Raw genomic sequence first — 22,802 nt, 5'->3', positions numbered from 1 at the left:
ACAATAGGTGTGATTTTTAAAAGCAGAAGGTTTTGGCATTAGACAGCGTGCTTTAGAGCCCGAGCTTGGCAGCTTGGACGTAGGACTTGACACCTCTTTGCCTCATCTTCCTCAACTCTAAAATGTGAAATTCCATCACGTTTACCTCCTAGGGTGAGTTTTGAAATGATAGGAGCTATGTCACCTGGGTGCCTGATAAAGAGCTTGACACAGACAAGAAGCATTTGATTAAGGTTGGTTATGACCTTTGCTGTTATGAGGTCACACAAACCGATTACCATACTGCAGAACCTGAGGGATGGTCAGTCTCCTCTCACCAAGGGGTTTATTTTCACTTTTCTTAAGAACAAATGGTGTATCCAGGTCTCCCAATTGTTTTTCTTGTGGAAAGAACACATACCCATGAGCTTTTCCTTCTTAAGAAATTTTAAAGTATACAGTGTAGTATCGTCAACTCTAGGCACAATGTAGGCCTCTAGAACTTAATCGTCTTGCATAACTGAAACTTTATACCAGTTGAGTTGCAACTCCCCGTTTCTCCTCCCTCTGGCCTCTGGAAACCACCATTCTACTCTCTGCATTTGGTTATTTTATATTCCTCGCACAAGTGGTATCAGGCAGTATTTGTCCTTCTGTGAGTGGCTTATTTCCCTTAGCATCGTGTCCTCAAGATTCAGCCATGCTGTTGCACATGGAACGATAGCCTTTCTTTTGTAAGGTTGGATAATATTCCACTGTGTATACACATGACAAATTCTTTATCCGTTCATCCACCGATGGACACTTAGGTGGTTTCTGTATCTTGTGAGTAAAGCTACAGCAAACACAAGTATGCAAACATCTCTTCAAGATCCTGATTTCTATTCTTGTGGATAAGTACCCAGTTGTGGGATTACTGGATCATATGGTAATTCTATTTTTAACTTTTAGCGGCATCTCCATACTGTTTTCCACACTGGCTACACCATTTGACATTCCCATCAACAGTGTACAAGAGTTTCAGTTTCTCCATATCCTTGTCAACACTTGTTATCTTTGGGTTTTGTTTTGTTTTATAATAACCATCCTAACAGGTGTGAGATGATATCTCATTGTGCCTTGGGTTTGCATTTCCCTGATGATGAGTGATGTTGAGCACCTTATCGTATATAGGTTGACCATCTGTACATCTTCTTTGGAGAAATGTCGATTCAAGTCTTTGCCCAGTTTTTAATCAGGCTATTTGGTTTTTTGCTAATGAGTTGTTTGAGTTCCTTATATGTGTTTGGTATATTAACTCATCATCAGGGTTGAGGTTTGCAAATGTTTTCTCCTATCCTTTAGGTTGCCTTTACACTGTTCATTGTTTCCTTTGCCTTTTCACTTTATTGTTTCCGTCAAGCTTTTTAGTTTGATGTAGTTGTTTGTTTTTGTTGCCTATACTTTTGGTGTCATATCTAAGAAATTATTGCCAAGATTGATATCATGAAGCTTATCCCCTATGTTTTCTTCTAGTAGTTTTACAGTTCCAAGTCTTATATTTAAATCTTTTATCCATTTTTAGTTGGTTTTTGCATGTAGTGTAAGTTAAGGGTCCAATTTCATTCTTTTGCCTGTGGATATCCAGTTTTCCCAACACTATTTGTTAAAGATGATCGAGCCCCAAATTTTATGTCTCAATATCTGGGACTTTAAGGGAGGGAAAGCCTGTCCTCTTTGACATCAACCTCAAGGCTGAAAACCTTGGCCCGTAACTTCCCTTTATTAGCCTAGAATCATTCATCAAAACCTTTCTTAAACTTATTTTCAACCAATATTAACTCAGGGAATCTTTTCATACCTGTGTTACATGACAGGGAATGTGTACTTCTTTTCACTGGATTCATTGAATCAAAGTGGTTTTCTTAAGGTGTGATAGAGCTTCTCTCCACAGAGGATGTAGGACCTTGAGAAAGGGGCTGTACGTTCATCCTGGCTTGGCTTCGCCCTCCTTAGACACCCACCCTTCCAACTTGGAAATGATACAGTTGCTGTTGTTGTTTTTATTGCTTCCTCGTTTGGAAAACTTCTGCCCAGTTCCTGGTTTACTTTCCTTCTCCTGAAATTTTCTGGAGCAACACCTATTCCATGAGAATAATTTTTTCACCAATTTACAACTTGGGGCAAATTAAGCGAGAGTGGATGACTATTGCAGCACAGCAAAAGAACAGCCTCAGAACTCAGGTCTGGATGTGGTCATTCCTGAGTACCTGCCCGGGCTATAGGCTCAGCTTCCTTCCTGGGTTTGGTGGTTCTCCATCCCAACCCTCTACAAAAACACCTAGCAATGCCAGACAGAGGAAAAGGAAAATAATCTGTGAAGAAGTTGAATCTTCTTTCCTTTGCATGAACTTTGAGAAGTATAATTAACTCCTTAACTTAGCACCCCCAAAACCAAACTGTGAGGATAAGAAAGGATTGTTGTAACATCTGTTCTTAAGAAATATTTGAACATCATTAATCATTAGAGAAATGCAAATCAAAACTACAATGCGATATCATCTCACACCGGTCAGAATGGCCATCATCAAAAAATCTGCAAACAATAAATGCTGGAGAGGGTGTGGAGAAAAGGGAACCCTCATACACTGTTGGTGGGAATGTATATTGATGCAGCCACTATGGAGAACAGTATGGAGGTTCCTTAAAAAACTACAAATAGAACTACCATATGACCCAGCAATCCCACTCCTGGGCATATACCCTGAGAAAACCATAATTCAAAAAGAGTCATGTACCACAATGTTCATTGCAGCTCTATTTACAATAGCCAGGACATGGAAGCAACCTAACTGTCCATCGACAGATGAATGGATAAAGAAGATGTGGCACATATATGCAATGGAATATTACTCAGCCATAAAAAGAAATGAAATTGAGTTATTTGCAGTGAGGTGGATGGACCTAGAGTCTGTCATACAGAGTGAAGTAAGTCAGAAAGAGAAAAACAAATACCATATGCTAACACATATATATGGAATCTAAAAAAAAAAAAAGTCATGAAGAACCTAGGGGCAAGACGGGAATAAAGACGCAGACCTACTAGAGAATGGACTTGAGGACACGGGAAGGGGGAAGGGTAAGCTGGAAGAAAGTGAGAGAGTGGTAGTGTATATATGGACATACATACACTACCAAATATAAAATAGATAGCTAGTCACATAGCACAGGGAGATCAGCTCGGTGCTTTGTGACCAGGTAGAAGGGTGGGATAGGGAAGGTGGGAGGGAGGGAGATGCAAGAGGGAAAAGATGTGGGGATATATGTATACGTATAACTGATTCACTTTGTTATAAAGCAGAAACTAACACACCATTGTAAAGCAATTATACTCCAGTAAAAACATTTAAAAAAGAAATATTTGAGACGCTCTATGAGGTTCACAATTATATAAAGAATCCTCAAGTTTGGAGCAGGGATTTCAAACTCAAATGCCTATAGGGGCCAGGCATATAATGTAAATATAATGTAAATTAGGGAAGCAAGAGAATATAAGTGCACTGATTAAAGACCATTGCCACTAGCTCTAAGTATTGGGTAGTAGGGAGTGCTGGGGACTGTGGCAGACTGGAGAGGGCATGCCTTATTAAAGAGAGTAGTCCTTTCTCAAGTCCAGCTGATGGTTGCTCTGTGAGAACATGAGCCCAGTGTTGCTAGATGCTTCATGTTTTCAGGAGAAGCCAGAAGTCTCAGACATTTCTGTTAAATCTTCTAATTTTTTAATGTTGGCAAGTAAAGTCATCAATACAATTAGAAGTCAGGATATTGACAACCCTTATGTAGAAAGTGCAAGTAGAATTTTGGGTTTCTTGATCTTGGTGCTAATTACACAGTTGTGTTTTTTTGTGAAAATGTATGGAGCTGATGCTTCTATATGCACTTCTTTGTATGTATGCTATACTTTCATGAAAAAGTTTGTAAATGTGTTGGCATTTTAGGAGAATTTTACCACATTATGTGGGCCAACATCATGTAGGCCAAATAATGCCCATCTGTGGGATGAATTAAGCCCTCGAGGTCACTCTTTATCAAATTTAATTTAGAGAACTTAGAGGGGGAAAAATTGCTGATTTGTCTACCACTCATTCAAAGGCACGGGAGGAAGGAAAGGGCCAGACATGCTTGCAAGGTTACGGCACACACAAATGTATTTCCAGGCCATACTACCCTGGCCTGATTACATATGGAGAGCAGCCCCGATCCCCAGGCTGTGCCCTTCTCACCCCTACCTATGACAATCTGTCTTCATTTGACTTAACCAATGCTTCCCTTGGTCCACCATCACTGGGGCCTCTAATTCTTGCTTCACTAAGTCTCTCCTTGTGGAAATTCAGGTCTCATGTTTCCTCTCATTGAAATGAAAGCAGCTCACTGCAACCTAACCTTTAGGGAAAAAAATGAAAGTAATGCGAAACAGTAGAAAATAGAGAAGCTTTGAGGTCAGACACAACAGGGTTCAAATACTGGCCCTACCACAGACTAGGCAGGAATTGGGCCAAGCTCCTTAACCATTCTGATCTGTTGTTTTCTCATTTAAGTAACATGGACATAAATACCTGTTCTCTAAACGTATGAGGTGCCTAAATAAAATGCCTAGCAGAGCAGAGCTTCTCAAACTTTAATACCTAGGAAAATTTTCCCAAGAATCTTGTGAAAACGTAGATTCTGATTGAGTAGGGTTGGGATGGGGTCTGAGATTGTGCATTTCTAACACATCCCCACATACACCAATGCTACTGGTCCCCAGACCACACTTGGAGTAACAAGGCTGTAGAATGCTTGCTCACAGTGCTTAATAGACATTAATTCCCCCCTTCCTCCATAAAAACATATAACCCCCCCATGGAGTTTGACATGGCAAGTTGGAGGCAGGTAAGCTGTAGGCACTGACTGTTTACTTTGCGTGGGATTCCAGTAAGCTCTGGACAGCTTGTTTCCTTTGTACTGATAACAACACGTGCTGAGTCTCTGTCATGGTGACTTTCACGTGGAGAAGCTCGGATTGCTCTCAAGCATGGTGGTGGTCAACGGGGTTTCCGCATTAGGAAGTGAGACAGGAAGAGTTAAACATGCTTCTCTATAGGAGGCTTCTCTTTGTTTCCTCAAGATGACTACCAAACTCGCTGGTTTGTTTTTTTTTTTTTTCATCTGAATGTTTTATTCCATGAATAGCCTACCAACATAAATGTGTTTCAAGTACATGAATAAACAACATATAATAAAAAGCACATGATTCTCCCAAGAATTTATCCCTGCAGTTCTGAGTTAACCAAAAGACAGCAACTTTCACTTTGGGGGAAGGGAATGAGGACAGAGTTTCAAATGTGCTGAAGAGACTTCAAGAGGAGAGGAAACAGGAGGGAAAGAAAGGACTATTGGTCTACGCTACTCATAGTTCCCCAGAACTGTTTGTGGGATTGGGGCAAAACTGTTACAATAAGAGATTGAAGTGGCAATAAAAGACACATCTGGTTTTGTACTTGTTTTGGAGACAGGAAAGAATACCTTTTCCCCAGGGGTATAAGAAAGAGCAACCAGCCTCCTCCTCTTCCCTACTGGATAAGCCTATGTAGGTCACTCACCTGAGTCTTAGTTTCTTCATCGATAGCATATGGGAAGTTATACCTCCCTATTGAAATGTTCTCAGAAGGTACTAAAATCATACATGGGGAAATGCCTAGCTCCTTGGCCACTTAGCTAAACAGATTCTCCATAAATGTGTGTTCCCCACCTTCCTTCTCTAGGGGGATAAGGCTCTTGATCACAGACCGTGGGCCGGGAAGGAGCACAATATTCTGGTTCCCTGTACTCGTCTAAATCGTCAGGACACTTCTTTTGCTTGGCAGATATTCTGATCCAAGATGGCAGACCTTGGTACACATTCCTGGGGTGTGTTCCAAATGATCCCTGCCATCACTTTTGCTCAACACCGACTTTGGTCCCCATGGCCAAACAGCCCCTCATTCAAACCCACGTTCATCTAGCTCCACTTACCCTAGCACTTACTTACCCCGACCCCACTTGCCTCTGACACTGCTAGGACTGTGTTGCAAAGCTCTAGGTTTGAATTGTATCTTTCTTACTCACTAGCTGTGGGAACTTCAGCACATCGCTTAACTGCTAAGTCTCCATTTCTTCAGCCGCAAAATGGGAAGATATAAAATGGGAATGGGAAGTAGGAAAGGTCTGAGGCTTTGGAACAGTGCCTGACACACAGAAGGCACTTTGATGTGCTAGTTGTTATTGTTATTATTCACAGTGGGCTTTGTCCTTGTTTATAGGTGAGGAAATCGGCATTCTAGGTGAGTGAGTGATACAGCCAAGCTTTAAGATTTGGCAATTCCATGGGGGAAGGGAGGCCCCAAAATGCAGAATAAAAGGTGTGCAAGCCATTTTTTAAAAGTTTAAAAATCTGCTGGCTCTGAAGCCCACGGTCTGAGTATTGGAGCCAGATTTGAACCTCCCACCTTCTTTTTCAAGGTCTCAACCCTGCTGGATCCTTATCTAATATAGTTCTTGCCCATTGTTTCCTCTGACCCCTCACTGGGTAGCTGCTTATTTCAGCTTTGCCGGCCTTCGTAGTTTTGACTTCTCATGTGACTCCAATGCCCACCAGATTCCTTGAAACTTGCCTCATTTCCCTAGCACCTGCCCTTCATCCTGCATTCACCATTCACTGCAGCAGAGACTCTGTATCTTCTTTAAGGCCAGTGTCCTATGTCCCGATTTAAATTTATCTCTGAGGAAGAAAACTCTGCTATGGTGATTCTGTATACTTAGAAACCAGCTTTCCTACTGTTTAATGAGAATGTACTGTACTAAGTGAAAGGGAAGTGATATTAGGTAAAACAGAGAAAAACAGAAGCAGAAAGATGCTTGCTTTTGTTTTATACCTGGTTATAAAGCACTGTGGCTCAAACTTGTCATCTCAGTTTCTTTTCCAGCAACTTCCTCCTCTTCTTCCAACAACCTCTAAATGATGGAGTGTCTTAGGATTCTACTGAACTTCTTCTGTGTGCTGTCTTTACTCACTTCTTAAGTGATCTTACCCTCTCGGCTTTAAATAGCTTTACTCACTGTCTCCCAAACGTGTATCTCCAACCCAGACCTCTCCCTTGTACTCAGGATTCACATCCAGCCGTCCAACTGATCCATCACTCAAGTGTCTGATAGTCATCATACATTGAGCAGACTCTCCTCCCTAGTCTTCCTCATTTGGTTAAAGGCAGACCTAGACTTCCATCTACTCCTTCAAGACAACCATACTTTCTCTCATGCACTGTAGGCAATAAGTCAGCAAATCTTAGAGGTTTTACATTCAAATTATAGCCAGAGTCCAACCCCAGCTGTTAGCCATCAGTTCTTGCCAGAACTGCTGCAATTGCCTCTCAGGTGGTCTTCTGTGCCACCCCTGTCCCCTGAAAGTTATTTTCAATAGAGCAGCCAGAGAGAGCCTAACAAGTCAGATCGTGGCACTCCTCTGGCTGCCCATTGCTCTCAGTGTAAAAGCTCACATCTTGATCCACGAATCCCACTCCTGGGCATATATCCAGAGAAAACTCTAATTCACAAAGATACCTGGGCTAAAGGAGGGGCGTGCCTTCAAGATGGCGGAGGAGTAAGACGTGGAGATCACCTTCCTCCCCACAAATACATCAGAACTGCATCTACATGTGGAACAACTCCTACAGAACACCTACTGAACGCTGGCAGAAAACCTCACACTTCCCAAAAGACACCCTCAGGGGACCTACACGTAGAGGCAGGGCCAAATCCAAAGCTGAACCCCAAGAGCTGTGCGAACAAAGATGAGAAAGGGAAATCTCTCCCAGCAGCCTCAGGAGCAGTGGATTAAATCTCCACAATCAACTTGATGTACCCTGCGTCTCTGGAATACCTGAATAGACAATGAATCATCCCAAATTGAGGAGGTAGACTTTGGGAGCAACTGTAGACGTGGGGTTTGCTTTCTGCATCTAATTTGTTTCTGGTTTTATGTTTATCTTAGTTTAGTATTTAGAGCTTATTATCATTGGTAGATTTGTTTATTGATTTGGTTGCTCTCTTCTTTTTTTCTTATATATATATTATTTTCCTTTGTCTCTTTTTGTGAGTGTGTATGTGTGTGCTTCTTTCTGTGATTTTGTCTGTATAGCTTGCTTTTGCCATTTGTCCTAAGGTTCTGACTGTCCGTTTTTTGTTTTTTTGTTGTTTTCGTTTGTTTGTTTGTTTGCTTTTGGTACGCGGGCCTCCCACCATCGTGGCCTCTCCCGTTGCAGAGCACAGGCTCCGGACGCGCATGCCCAGTGACCACGGCTCACGGGCCCAGCCACTGCACGGCACGTGGGATCCCCCCAGACCGGGGCATGAACCCATGTCCCCTGCATCGGCAGGTGGACCCTCAACCACTGCGCCACCAGGGAAGCCCCTGTTTGTTTGTTTTTAGTATAGCTTTTAGTGCTTGTTATCATTGGTGGATTTCTATTTTGGTTTGGTTGCTCTCTTCTTTATTTCTCTCTTTCTTTTTTTTATTACTTTATTATTTTTAATGATTTTTTTCTATTTTATTAACTTTATTTTACTTATTTATTTATTTTTCTTTCTTTCTATTTTTTTCTCCCTTTTCTTCTGAGCCATGTGGCTGACAGGGTCTTGGTGGTCTGGCCAGGTGTCAGGCCTGAACCTCTGAGGTGGGAGAGCCAAGTTCAGGATATTGTTCCACTAGAGACCTCCTAGCCCCACATAATATCGAACGGCGAAAGCTCTCCCAGAGATCTCCATCTCAACCCCAAGACCCAGCTTCACTCTACGACTAGCAAGCTACAGTGCTGGGCACCCTATGCCAAACAACTAGCAAGACAGGAACACAAACCCACGTATTAGCAGAGGGGCTGCATAAAATCTTAATAAGTTCACAGACACCCTAAAACACAGAACTGGACATGGTCCTGCCCATCAGAAAGTCAAGATCCAGAATCATCCACCAGAACACAGACACCAGTCTCCTCTACCAGGAAGCCTACACAACCCACTGAACCAACCTTACCCACAGGGAGCAGACACTGAAAACAATGGGAACTACAAACCTGCCACCTGTGAAACAGAGATACCAAACACAGTAAGTTAAGCAAAATGAGAAGACAAAGAAATGCACAGCAGATGAAAGAGCAAGGTAAAAAACCACCAAACCAAACAAATGAAGAGGAAATAGGCAGTCTACCTGAAAAAGAATTCAGAGTAATGATAGTAAAGATGATCCAAAATCTTGGACATAGAATGGAGAAAATACAAGAAATGTTTAACAAGGACCTAGAAGAACTAACGAGCAAACATGCAATGCTGCACAACACAATAAATGAAATTAAAAATTCTCTAGAAAGAATCAATAGCAGAGTAACTGAGGCAGAAAACAGATAAGTGACTTGGAAGATAAAACAGTGGAAATAACTACCTCAGAGCAGAATAAAGAAAAAAGAATGAAAAGAATGGAGGACAATCTTAGAGACTTCTGGGACAACATTAAACACACCAACATTTGAATTATAGGGGTCCCAGAAGAAGAAGAGGAAAACAAAGGGACTGAGAAAATATTTGAAGAGATTATAGTTGAAAACTTCCCTAATATGGGGATGGAAATAGTCAATCAAGTTCAGGAAGCACAGAGAGTCCCATACAGGATAAATCCAAGGAGAAACACACCAAGACACATATTAATGAAACTTTCAAAAATTAAATACAAAGAAAAATACTAAAAGCAGCAAGGGAAAAGGAACAATTAACATACAACGGAATCCCCATAAGGTTAACAGCTGATCTTTCAGCAGAAATGCTGCAAGCCAGAAGGGAGTAGCAGGACATATTTAAAGTGATGAAAGGGAAAAACCTACAACCAAGATTACTCTGCCCAGCAAGGATCTCATTCAGATTCGACGGAGAAATGAAAACCTTTACAGACAAGCAAAAGCTAAGAGAATTCAGCCCCACAAACCAGTGCTACAACAAATCCTAAAGGAACTTCTCTAGGCAGGAAACACAAGAGAAGGAGAAGACTTAACAATAACAAACCCAAAACAATTAAGAAAACGGTGATAGGAACATACATATCGACAACTACATTAAATGTAAATGGATTAAATGTTCCAACCAAAAAACATAGACTGCCTGAATGGTTACAAAAATAAGACCCAGACATATGCTGTCTACAAGAGACCTGCTTCAGACCAAGGGACACATACAGACTGAAAGGGAGGGGATGGAAAAAAATATTCTATGCAAACAGAAATCAGAAGAAAGCTGGCATAGCAATTCTCATATCAGACAAAATAGACTTTAAAACAAAGACTATTATAAGATACAGAGTAGGACACGACATAACGGTCAAAGGATCAATCCAAGAAGAAGATATAGTAATTGTAAATATTTATGCACCCAACATAGGAGCACCTCAATACATAAGGCAAATGCTAACAGCCATAAAAGTGGAAATTGACAGTAACACAGTACTAGTAAGGGAGTTTAACACCCCACTTTCACCAATGGACAGATCATGCAAAATGAAGATAAATAAGGAAACACAAGCTTTAAATGATACATTAAACAAGATGGAGTTAATTGATAATTATAGGACATTCCATCCAAAAACAGCAGATTACACTTTCTTCTCAAGTGCTCATGGAACATTCTCCAGGATAGATCATATCTTGGGTCACAAATCAAGCCTTGGTAAATTTAAGAAAATTGAAATCATATCAAGTATCTTTTCTGACCACAATACTATAAGACTAGATATCAATTACAGGAAAAAATCTGTAAAAAATACAAACATATAGAGGCTAAACAATACAGTACTAAATAACCAAGACATCACTGAAGAAATCAAAGAGGAAATCATAATATACCTAGAAACAAGTGACAATGAAAACACGATGACCCAAAACCTATGGGATGCAGCAAAAGCAGTTCTAAGAGGGCACTTTATAGCAATACAATCCTACCTCAAGAACCAAGAAACATCTCAAATAAACAACCTAACCTTACACCTAAAGCAATTAGAGAAAGAAGAACAAGAAAAACCCAAAGTTAGCAGAAGGAAAGAAATCAAAAACATCAGATCAGAAATAAATGGAAAAGGGATGAAGGAAACGATAGTAAACATCAATAAAACTAAAAGCTGGTTCTTTGAGAAGATAAACAAAATTGATAAACCATCAGCCAGACTCATCAAGAAAAAAAGGGAGAAGACTCAAATCAATAGAATTAGAAATGAAAAAGAAGTAACAATTGACACTGCAGAAATACACAGGATCATGAGAGATTACTACAAACAGCTATATGCCAATAAAATGGACAACCTGGAAGAAATGGACAAATTCTTAGAAAAGCAAAGCCTTCTGAGACTGAACCAGGAAGAAATAAAAAATATAAACAGACCAATCACAAGCCCTGAAGTTGAAACTGTGATTAAAAGTCTTCCAACAAACAAAAGCCCAGGACCAAATGGCTTCACAGGCGAATTCTATCAAACATTTCGAGAAGAGCTAACACCTATCCTTCTCAAACTCTTCCAAAATATAGCAGAGAGAGGAACAGTTCCAAACCCATTCTATGAGGCTACCATCACCCTGATACCAAAACCAGACAAAGATGTGACAAAGAAAGAAAACTACAGTCCAGTAGCACTGATGAACATAGATGCAAAAATCCTCAACAAAATTCTAGCGAACAGAATCCAGCAGCACGTTGAAAGGATCATACACCATGATCAAGTGGGGTTTATTCCAGGAATGCCAGGATTCTTCAATATCTGCAAATTGATCAACGTGATACACCACACTAACAAACTGAAGGAGAAAAACCCACATGATCCTCTCAATAGATGCAGAGAAAGCTTGTGACAAAATTCAACACCCATTTATGATAAAAACCCTCCAGAAAGTAGGCATAGAGGGAACTTACCTCAGCATAATAAAGACCATATATGACAAAGCCACAACCAACATCGTTCTCAATGGTGAAAAACTGAAACCATTTCCACTAAGATCAGGAAAAAGACAACGTTGCCCACTCTCACCACTATTATTCAAGATAGTTTTGGAAGTTTTAGCCCCAGCAATCAGAGAAGGAAAAGAAATAAAAGGAATTCAAATCGTAAAAGAAGAAGTAAAACTGTCACTATTTGCAGATGACATGGTACTCTACGTAGAGAATCCTAAAGTGAATATTCCATTCCAGCTGAAGGCCTTTGTACTCACCCTTGCCTCTGCCGAGAAGAGTTTCCCCACATACCTGCACGAATCGTCCCATGTTTCATTCATATCTCTGCTCACATTTTCACTCTACCACAGGCCTTTCCTGGCCACCATATCGAAATGGCACCCATCCTCTTTAGCCCCCAGCATCACTGTCCAGCCCTTACTTGCTTTGTCTCTCCTGGCATTTTTCACCACAGCCGTATCATACACTGATAGATATACTGATAGACTTTTTTATCATCTACCTTCCTAAACAGACTAGACACTTGTATCCTCCCTGAGCACAGGAGCACAGACATTTTGTTTTGTTCTTGTGTCCTCAGCATCCCCCCGCCAAACAGTTCCTAACACATAGATGGTACATAATAAATATTTGATGAATGAATGAACATTATTGATATCCCAGCTCATTTTCTCACATGAGTCCAGGCAGACTGAGAGTCACCCACAGAAGTCACATCAGAAGTGATGTCCCTGTTTCTATCTGAGTTGTCTCCAGAGAACTTTAACAACCTAGATACCTGTTTGTGACCCTCTCATCCGATTGATCCAGGCCCATCTCAAGACCAACTTGATGAGGTGCTAGCTTTTTAAAATTCCTGTATTTTCACATCTTTCCTGTTGCATTATTCTGGATTATTTCCATTGCAAGTTATAGAAACCCAATTCAAACTGGTGTAGGGTTAACAAGGGGAAAGGCAAAAAAGGGGGGGGGGCGGATTTCTTGGCTAATAGAACTAAAAATCCCAGTACAAGAGCACTTGGAGAAAGGTGCCGGAAAGAGTTTGTCGAGAATGTGTTCTTGGGCTTCCCTGGTGGCGCAGTGGTTGAGAGTCCGCCTGCCGATGCAGGGGACATGGGTTCGTGCCCCGGTCCGGGAAGATCCCACGTGCCGCGGAGCGGCTGGGCCCGTGAGCCATGGCCACTGAGCCTGCGCGTCTGGAGCCTGTGCTCCGCAACGGGAGAGGCCACAACGGTGAGAGGCCCGCGTACTGCAAAAAAAAAAAAAAAAAAAAAAAAAAAGAATGTGCTTCTTTCCTTCTCTTGGCTTTTCTTTCCTCTCTTTGGTAGAATTCAAACCAGTTCGCTCGGAGTAGAGGTAACCGTGGTCACCCACATCCCCAAGCTTATATTCTGCCAAGTTAGCAAGCTCGGTATCAGACCTGACCTAAGATGGGGTTAGTTCCACTTAGACCACATGGGCCTAGGAGACATCCAGGTGTTTTCCTCAAGAAAAGTCAGCCTGGTGAAACTGAAAAAGAATCCAGATAGTTGCTGTGCAAATGCAAACAATGTCCACTACATTTATTTTACCTCATGTCCTTAGCTTATAGCATCTATTTCCTAATAGATGTGATACCTAAGGATAGAGACCAGGTCTTGCCTCTTTGTATCTCCAAGATCTCACAGGGGGCCATACTTAGGTTAAATATGTAATAAATGTTTGATAAGAATGATAAAATCCCCGAACCAAGTAGCCCAGCCCAGAACTGTGACTTTATTTAAAGTTTTTTTCATCCCAGAGGAAATTTGAATTCCCTTTTAGAAACTGTTTCGTTATTGTAACATGTCTCCTCTCTCCCTGCCTCTTTCCTTTCATGGAGTCTGCTAAAATCTTGCTATGTTATCTCTCGCTGCGTAACAAATTATCCCAATGCTTAGTGGCCTTAAAGCAATGGTATTTATTATTGCATAGTTACTGTGAGTTGGAAGTCATCTGGCTCAAGGTGTCTCCCAAGGCTGCAATGAAGAAAATGGCCAGGGCTGCAGTTATCTCAAGGCCTGGCTGGGGAATGATCCTCTTCCAAGGTCACTCACCTGGTTGTTGGCAGAGTTCAGTCACTGTCTTTCTCTTGGATTGAGAGCCTTAGTTCCTCACAGGCTATTGACCAGAGGCCACCCCTCAGATCCTTGCCAGGTGACTTCTCCATGGAGCAGCTCACAGCATGGCAGCGGGTTTTTTCAGAGTGAGAGGGCAAGAGCAAGTACCAGTGAGGTAAAAGTCACAGTGTTTCGTAACCTAGTCTCAGGAGTGACAGCCCATCATCATTTTTGCATATTTTATTCACTAGAAGTGAATGGCTAGGTCCAGGCCACACTCACAGTGAGGGAATTACATGAGGATACAAATACCAGGAGGGGGCTTGCAATGGTAGGAATACTTCTGTGTCACCTGGAGACGGCCCCAGCAAGTTTTCACAGTGATGACAATTCCAACACTGAAGGACTGACTACCTGGCGCCTCTTTTGGACGAGATTCTGAGGCCTCATGGACTCAGTGGGAAAGAGTGCTGTAATCGATTAGTGATGTCTGCCCTGGGTGAGAGATGGAAGAAGGGCAGCTTAAGTCTGCATATTGGCTGGCCACATTCCAACAGCATCAAAGCCAGTTTGCCCAGGCCTAATGTACATAACAATTTCTCTATGGCACTAATCAGAGGAAGTGAGATGCAGGTAAAACTCCCACATCTGATAACTGAGTCTGAAGGTACTTTGGTCCAATGACATGCCTTGAGTTACTGTTACCAGTTACAATTGGTGCCTTGTCTTACTGTTTTTTTTGTTTGTTTGTTTTTTAGCATATGCCCAAATCAATATTGAACCATTTTGTGCATTTGCATCCAGTTTCCTACTGCAAACATACTTAAGAAACGGAGCGGGGCGTATTTGTTCTGATTTTTGGTTTGGTTTCTGAGGTTGTGTAAGGAGGTTGGCCCAGATGCTGTAATCTGTCCCTAAGTTACACAGTGAACTCATGACTCTCCCGCCATCAGGAACAGTAACTGCAAAGGCTGGACCTGTGGGTAGAACCACAGAGAGAACTGAGTCATGTTTCACAAGGTACTTTCTCTTCCTCGAAAGAACTAGCAACATGTTTGGTAAATGGCAAAATAAATAAAAATTTGAAAGTCTGATTAAAAACATGTTTGTAAACACTCCCTTCTTTTTCACTTAAGCAAGAGAACAGAGCTGGCTTATTTTGACTTCACCCCAAAATAAGTTTGTTTGGAATAATGGAATAAATGGAAAAGGAAAGCAAGTATCTCTTGCTTTAAAATATTAAGGGATGTTCTAGAAATGAAAATATTGCTTTACTTACTGAATGTTGGAGCAACAGGGTTGTGTTTATAAACTTCTATAGAAGGTCAGTTATTTACATTTAGTATTGTAGTTTCCTTCCTCCCTCCCTCCCTTCTTTCCTTTCTTCCTTGCTTTTTTTTCTTTCTTATTTTCCTGTTACCCAATTGTACTGACAGCTTGGGAGTTAACAGAGGAGTTTACAAAATACAAAACAAAAAACAAAACCAAAATAAGTTTTAAACAAGCTTAATTTTGAGTTTATTTTTGTCCCCTCTGTTTGGATTGGTTTCTTGCCACGCGGTGACGAGGGCCATCCTGAGATAAAAATTTGCTCAGAGAATGAAATCTCCACTTGCAAATTCCTTAGAGGCACTCGTGGCACTCAGTCTTCCCAGGGTTCACATGTTAGTATGGCCACATGTCAAACTCAGTCCCTTCCAGGGTATTAGAACCCCTGAAATTAGCATCTCAGGACGTGTGGTCTGCATCCTGTGGCCATCTGGAGCCTGCTTGCCGGAGCCGTCTCTTTTTCACCAGATAAGTTACAGAAAGGGTTAATTTATCACTGTGCCTGCTTGCTGGAGCTCCGCCCCCACCCCACCCCACCCCACCCCCCGCCCCCAAGGCCCAGAGCAGCTGAATGAGGGCCAACATCAAAGCGGAAACTCAAAGCAAATGTGCCAAAAGTGCGAATGGAAGGGGCTGAATTGGAGAAGGCTTTATGAAGTGTCACTTCTTAATCCAGCCCACGAAATGAGCAGCGGTGACCGCTATCACACCCAGAGCAGAAGTCAGGCACGCCAGCCTGGGCAGAGACGAGGGCTCCCCACTGATATCACCAGCATCCCCTAAGGTGGTTTCTTTAATAACACCTCGAAAATGCAGCAAAGACACATGACAAAAGAGCTGCTTCCGCGGGGATGCCAGCGCAAGGCGTGGCCTCATGCTCTTACTGGATGTCCATGAACACGTGCGGGTGGCCTGCCTGCTGCCCCTTCTTCAGTACTGCCTTGAGTTGGACACAGATGACAATTCCTTCACCATTGTGTGGGCGTTCTGAGAAAGGGAGGCTGGAATACTTCTGTTTCCTTTCTTGACGTGGCTCTTGGCCCCTTGGTTAGAACATTTTCTTTATCCTTCAGGGTGATAAATGTAGAGTTCAATCTTCCACTTCCCCCATATCTTGCAAACAGCAGCTTTAAGTCAGATGGACTGGGGTGGGAATAGCATATCACTTGTGCAGCAGTGCCCTTGTGGGGCTGACCATTCCAAGCCTCCATTGTATCGTCTGTAAAGAGGGGATAATCAGCGTTCCTGGAAGAAGTCGAGCTGTTAAACGGATGAGTGAGGGAATGTATATAAAGGCTCAGCCCAGTGCCTGGCAGATAATAAGCACTCAGTATAGGTGTTTTTCTGCTGCTGTTGATCATGCATTCATTCAACAAACATTCTCTGAATGCCTTTTCTGTGCTAGGCACTCTCCTGAGCACCATGGGCAGTGATGAACAAAATAGACAAGTTCTTGGGCTTCCCTGGTGGCGCGGTGGTTGAGAGTCCGCCTGCCGATGCAGGGGACGCGGGTTCGTGCCCCGGTCTGGGAAGATCCCACATGGCGCGGAGCGGCTGGGCCCGTGAGCCGTGGCCGCTGAGCCTGCGCGCCCGGAGCCTGTGCTCCGCAACTGGAGAGGCCATGGCAGTGAGAGACCTGTGTACCACACACACACACAAAAAAATAGACAAGTTCTTTACTTCCATGGAGCGCATGAGCTAATCAGAGGAAAGAAAAGATAAAAAGTAAATGAATAAATGAACAAGATAGGAAGTGTTTGATGCCGAACATGAGCAGAGCTTAGTGTGATAGAGAAAGACCTGCACTTGGGAAATTTAGACCAGGAATTCCTAGGAGAAGTTCCTGTAAAAAAGAGGAGGACTGAATTCAGACCTGCATAACGAGGCACCAGGCCCATGAGAATCCAGGGGCAGAGCACTCCAGGCAAAGGGGGCAGGTACAAGGCCCGTGAGTCAGGACTGAGGTTGGCATTTCTCCTTGAGGAGCGAAGGCTGAGCTGGTCGGAGCCCCCATGGGAAGAGAGCATGGGCGGTCACAAGGTGGTGGGGCCTTATTTCTGTACCGCTTCTAAGTTTGCACGTGACTCAGAAAGTATTTTTGCATTTCACTCTGCTCACTTCATCCTTGAGTTTGCCAACCCATCGCACAGAACAAGAGGGGGGCATTAATTTATTCCCCACAGCCTAAAAGCCCCACCATCATTCATAAAGCACAGATTGTTTCCAAGAGAAATGCAGAACCTGAGGGTCTGGCAGCTTGGAAATCTCTGGAGAGAAATTTGCATACGTGCCACAGAAGGCACAGTAGAAATATGTCTTTTTTTTTTCTTTCTCCAAAGCTGAAATGGACATTGTAAATGCAAGAATATATGGAGACTAAAATCTCAGTTTAATTCCATTTGGTTTTTCATACTTTGGACAAAGGGATAAATATCTGCTTATTCTCTGCATTTCTCTTCTGTGAGCTTCAGCCCGTTGTGATAGAAAGAACATGCCACATGGAATTGTGTTCCACAATTTGCTGCTCAGTGTTGCAACTTAATCACTGTGTGACCCTAAGCAAGTTGCTTACCCTCTCTGAGCAGAGCCTCTATTCCTTCATCTGCAAAATAGGGATAATAATACATATGCTATAATAGTTATGTTAGGATTAGTAGGAGGAGCGCCTAGCATGGTCCTGGCGGTGAGTAGGGACACTCAGTAGATAGCTACTTCTGCAGATCTAATAGAAATACAAGTCTCTAGCAGAGGAGATGGCAAATTACTGCCCATGAGCCAAATCCCCCGTGTGTGTAAATAAAGTTTAATTGGGACACAGCCACGCCCATTTGTTTACATGATGTCTCCAAGGCTTTCAGTAGCAGAGTTGAGTAGTTACAGCACAGATTCTGTGACTCACAAAGGCTAAAATATTTACTCTCTGGCCCTTCACAGAAAAAGTCTGCCAGGCTCTGCTCTTGACTTCTAAATATCAGTGCTCTTTCCAGTATTTCAAGGTGCCTGAAAATTCACTCCATGTCGTAAGAATCTCGTAACTTCTTCACTGTGACTTGAACGTGGTAGGCAGTTCTTACATAGTGATTTACTTGAATTAAATACATACACACATATATAAATATATGTACATAGATTCATACACAGATGCATGTATGCACACGCATGTACACACATATGCATATATATGTACAAACACCTTTAGATTTCTTGTGGTTGCTCAGTCCTTTATTCTCCCCAGAGTGCCCATCCCTCAGTTGCATACTCATTTTTTTTTTTTTAAATCTATTATTTATTTATTTATTTTTGGCTGCATTGGGTCTTCGTTGCTGCGCGCAGGCTTTCTCTACTTGTGGCGAGTGGGGGCTACTCTTGGTTGTGGTGTGTGGGCTTCTCATTGCGGTGGCTTCTCTTGTTGCAGAGCACGGGCTCTAGGCTCGCGGGCTCTAGAGTGCAGGCTCAGTAGTTGTAGCGCACGGGCTTAGTTGCTCCACGGCATGTGGGATCTTCCCGGACCAGGGCTCGAACCCGTGTTCCCTGCATTGGCAGGCAGATTCTTAACCACTGCGCCACCAGGGAAGCCCACATACTCATTTTTTTTTCAAATTATTCGTGGCACCTTTATCTATGCATGGCTGACAGATGTTATAGGTTTGCAGTCACTCAAGTCACCCTTGCCCTTTGCATGATCTAATGTTCATGGAATGAGCAGACCCTGCTGACCAGCTGGCGCCTGAATATTCTATCTTAACTCTCTCGATCCCAAAATGTCAGCATTGGAAGGGGTTGCTCAGACCTTCTACATGTCTGCAAGCAGGAATTCCAAATAACGGACCAGCCTCTAGGAGTCAGGGTGCGGGGTCCTACTCCAGCAGCTTGAGAGGACGCCCTACACAGTATCCATCACCACCCATCACCTCTGCGACATCGCTTTCTGCCTCTCTGGCCCTTGGTCACTCCAGTCCCGACACGTGGCCTGTGTGCTGTGCTGTACCTCAGTCACCCTCGGCCCCTTGCTCTGGCTGTCCCCTGTCAGGAGTCCCCTTCCCTGAGAGAGCCACCACTTTTCACTCAGAGTTTATCTTCTCTGTAAGTCCTGCCCTGACCACCACGTTGCCATGCAACCTACCACCCCTGTGAATATTCCTGCCCCATCTTTGTTGCCCTGATCTATTTTTCCATGCATGTATGACCTTCTGCCCGACTCTACTACTTGTTAACTATACGCATTGTTTATCATGTGTCCCCTCTGTTATATGTCCCCTCTTGTAAGCTTCACAAGAGCAGGGATGGTAGTGTGCTTTGTTCACTGATCGATTCCATTCAAGCCAAGAATTTAGTTATTTTTGTCAAACACACACAGCACTTATTTTGTATCTGACACTGTTCTAAACTCTTTAAAATTATTTACTCACTTAATGGTAGATACTTGATGACTATTGACAGGCTAGGTGAATAAAGGGAGACAGCAAGGGTGTGGCTCTGGGGTCAGATTGAGCCATGTTTCAGCCCTGGATCTGACACATGGCCGCTGTATGACCTTGGGCAAGTCACTTAACTTCTCTGGACATCTACCTTTTTTCACTGAGAAAATAGGACTGAAAATTTGCGTTCATCGATTTGATGGGAAGGCTGAATAAGATATCATTTAAAAGGTCTCGGTACAGTTTGCTGCACGGAGAAAGAGCTAAGGTTGGTAGCAGTTTGATGCTGATGGTACCATATCACTAAGCAGCATCTTTCAAGTCCCAGGCGGCCATGATCACTTCTTGTTTCCATTGCTCTTTCTCTTTCTTTAAAGAACAAAAGGGCCCATTAGGGTCATTCATAAGATATCAGTTTCTTCACGCCAAATTAAAAGAAAAATCAGAACAGGTTTCTCGGGCAAAATTCCCTTGAAATTAAGATGGGAACTATTTGAAGAATTTCAGTTCTAATGTTCTCTCTCTCAATATTGTGTTAAGAATACATGAGATCCACCCTCCTAACCAACTTTTTTAAGTGTGCACGATAACTGCTAACTACAGGCACAATGTTGTACAGTGGATCTCTAGAACTTGACCACCTTGCGTGACTAAAACTTTATACCCATTGAAGAGCCACTCCCCACTTCCCCGTGCAAACCACCTTTCTACTCTCTGCTCCTGCGCTTGACTATGTTAGATACCTCATGTACGTGGTATCATGCAGTACTTGTCCTTCTGTGACTGGCTTAGCATTATGTCCCCCAGGTCATCCCTGTTGTCTCATGTGGCAGGATTTCCTTCTGTTTTAAGGATGAATAATATTCCACTGTACGTGTAGTATCTTCTTTTTATACTTGCAGTGAAAACGCAAGAATGGATGACTTAAATATAAAAATGGATTTATTTAGCCATTCAACACCTCTTTATTGTATTTACTGATGACCAGAGGTGTGCCAAAATCTTTGCCCCAGAAGCAAAAGACACACAGTGATCCACAGAGGGGGGAAGAAACCACTAGCACACAGCTCACTCTTTGACAGTGGTGATGGGTGGGTTAACAACACAGTAAATGTTGTGAAGGGGGCAACAGAGAGCCATGGGTACACACAGATCTTATGTTATAATGACTAATGGCTACTGTTCGCTATCTTGCAACTATTGAGTACTGTGCTAAACATTCGTAGGTGTTAATATATCATTTAAAGTTTCTGCTGTAACCATGAAGTAGTTCTGTTATTGGGTACTGTTTGCAGGGAGAAAAATGAGATTTAAAGAGGTTAAAAAGATCACAGTTAGTAAGAGATAGAGGCAGCAATTAAATCCATTGAAAGAGGTTAAAATGATCACAGTTAGTAAGAGATAGAGGCAGCAATTACATCCAAAGTCCCAGCTCTTTAACCTGGTGTAGATTTATAAGCAACATGCTGACACTAGCTCTACCAGAGCTGATGAGCACTTTCTGACTTGTTTGCCTTTGGAGATATTTTTTTTTCTCATTTGTGGAGATAGTATCTTGCACTATAAGATTATTAGAAGAATTAAATAAGATAATAAATAGAGAGTAGTCAGCTAAGACCTAGCCCATGGTATGCAATAAATGTTAGTTCTCCTGCATCTTTCTTTGTACATAAGTGATTGTAGTGTCCTGTGTGGATGTATGAACGTATATACCAAATAATTAATACTAACTGATATCAATGAAGCACTGACCATGTGCCAGGCGCTGTGCTCTTCTCACGGATTAACTCATAGCATCAACACAGTCGCCAGCTACTATTATTATCCTGGTCTTTCTGGAAGGGTGACAGAGGCACAGAGATACCGACTAAGTTGCTGAAAGTCACAGAGCTTATACATGGCAGACCAGGACTCAGTCCCTGGTGGTCTGGTTTCAGAGTCTGCCCTTGACCAGTCTGCTACCTAAATGCCGTCAAAAAAGGACTGCAGATACCCTTGGAAGTAGTCCCTGGTAGTGAATGTGCCAAGGCTAGTGTGATTCCCCAAATGGAGGTATTTGCTCTGTTCTCAAAATAATGAAATACTGTTTACTCATTTCTTTTCAAATTGGATAGATGTTTTTCGAAGTCACCAGTAGCCCCATGTAGCTAGATGATCCCGTACATTTTCCCTCGTTAGCATCAGTCAGTGCCATGACAAGGCTGGCGTTATCTTTCTTAAAATGTACTCGTGCTACCCACCTGCCTTACCCAGCACCAGCAGACAACCAAGTGCAGCAAATGGCTCCCTGAGTAATTTCAGTGACCTCCCAGCACCTCCCAAGTTTCGTGATAAAGCTCACGGTTTCATTTTGGAGTGAAAGTTTGGAAAGCTGTCTCCGTGCTGTTACTCCTCCAAGATGCTCAGATATTTATATTGCGTTAACTCAAAGTCGTGTCAACTTTCTCAGTGATGCTGTTCAACTCCGTAAAGCATGTAGTACAAGTTGTAAGAACACATTTTCTATTCCTCCAGAGAATTATCAAAAGAAGGCTTCAGAACAAATAGGGAGGAGGGAGCAGTTACCCCTTTGTGCTCCTTTTCAGAGCTGCAAGCCTCAGCCAGGGCCCCCAAAGCCTGGGTTTCATCTGGGTGCTGCTCCGAAAGGAACTGGTCCTTTCTCAGGAGGTGAAATATTCGTTCACGTCTCCTGATGAGGGCGGTTTGCAGACTATAATTTCTGTGCGGCTACATTGCCAGGACAGGTTTGGACAGAAATATGCAAGCAATAAAGTGCGACAGGGCGCGCAGAGTTGGGTCATGAAATGTATGTCCCCTCGTCCCCTGTGTGTTGTGAGGCAACTCAGTCACCTGTGTAGGATTCCAGCCAATCATCTGTGACTCACTGGAGGCCGATGAGATCGTTGCTGTCCTGAGGCCATTTCATTATAACGTTTGGTTGTGAATTTCATTACGTTTTACAGTC

This window comes from Stenella coeruleoalba (assembly GCF_951394435.1).
Source record: "Stenella coeruleoalba genome assembly, chromosome: 10".
NCBI classification, from domain to species: Eukaryota; Metazoa; Chordata; class Mammalia; order Artiodactyla; family Delphinidae; genus Stenella; species Stenella coeruleoalba.
This window is presented reverse-complemented; position numbering follows the sequence as displayed.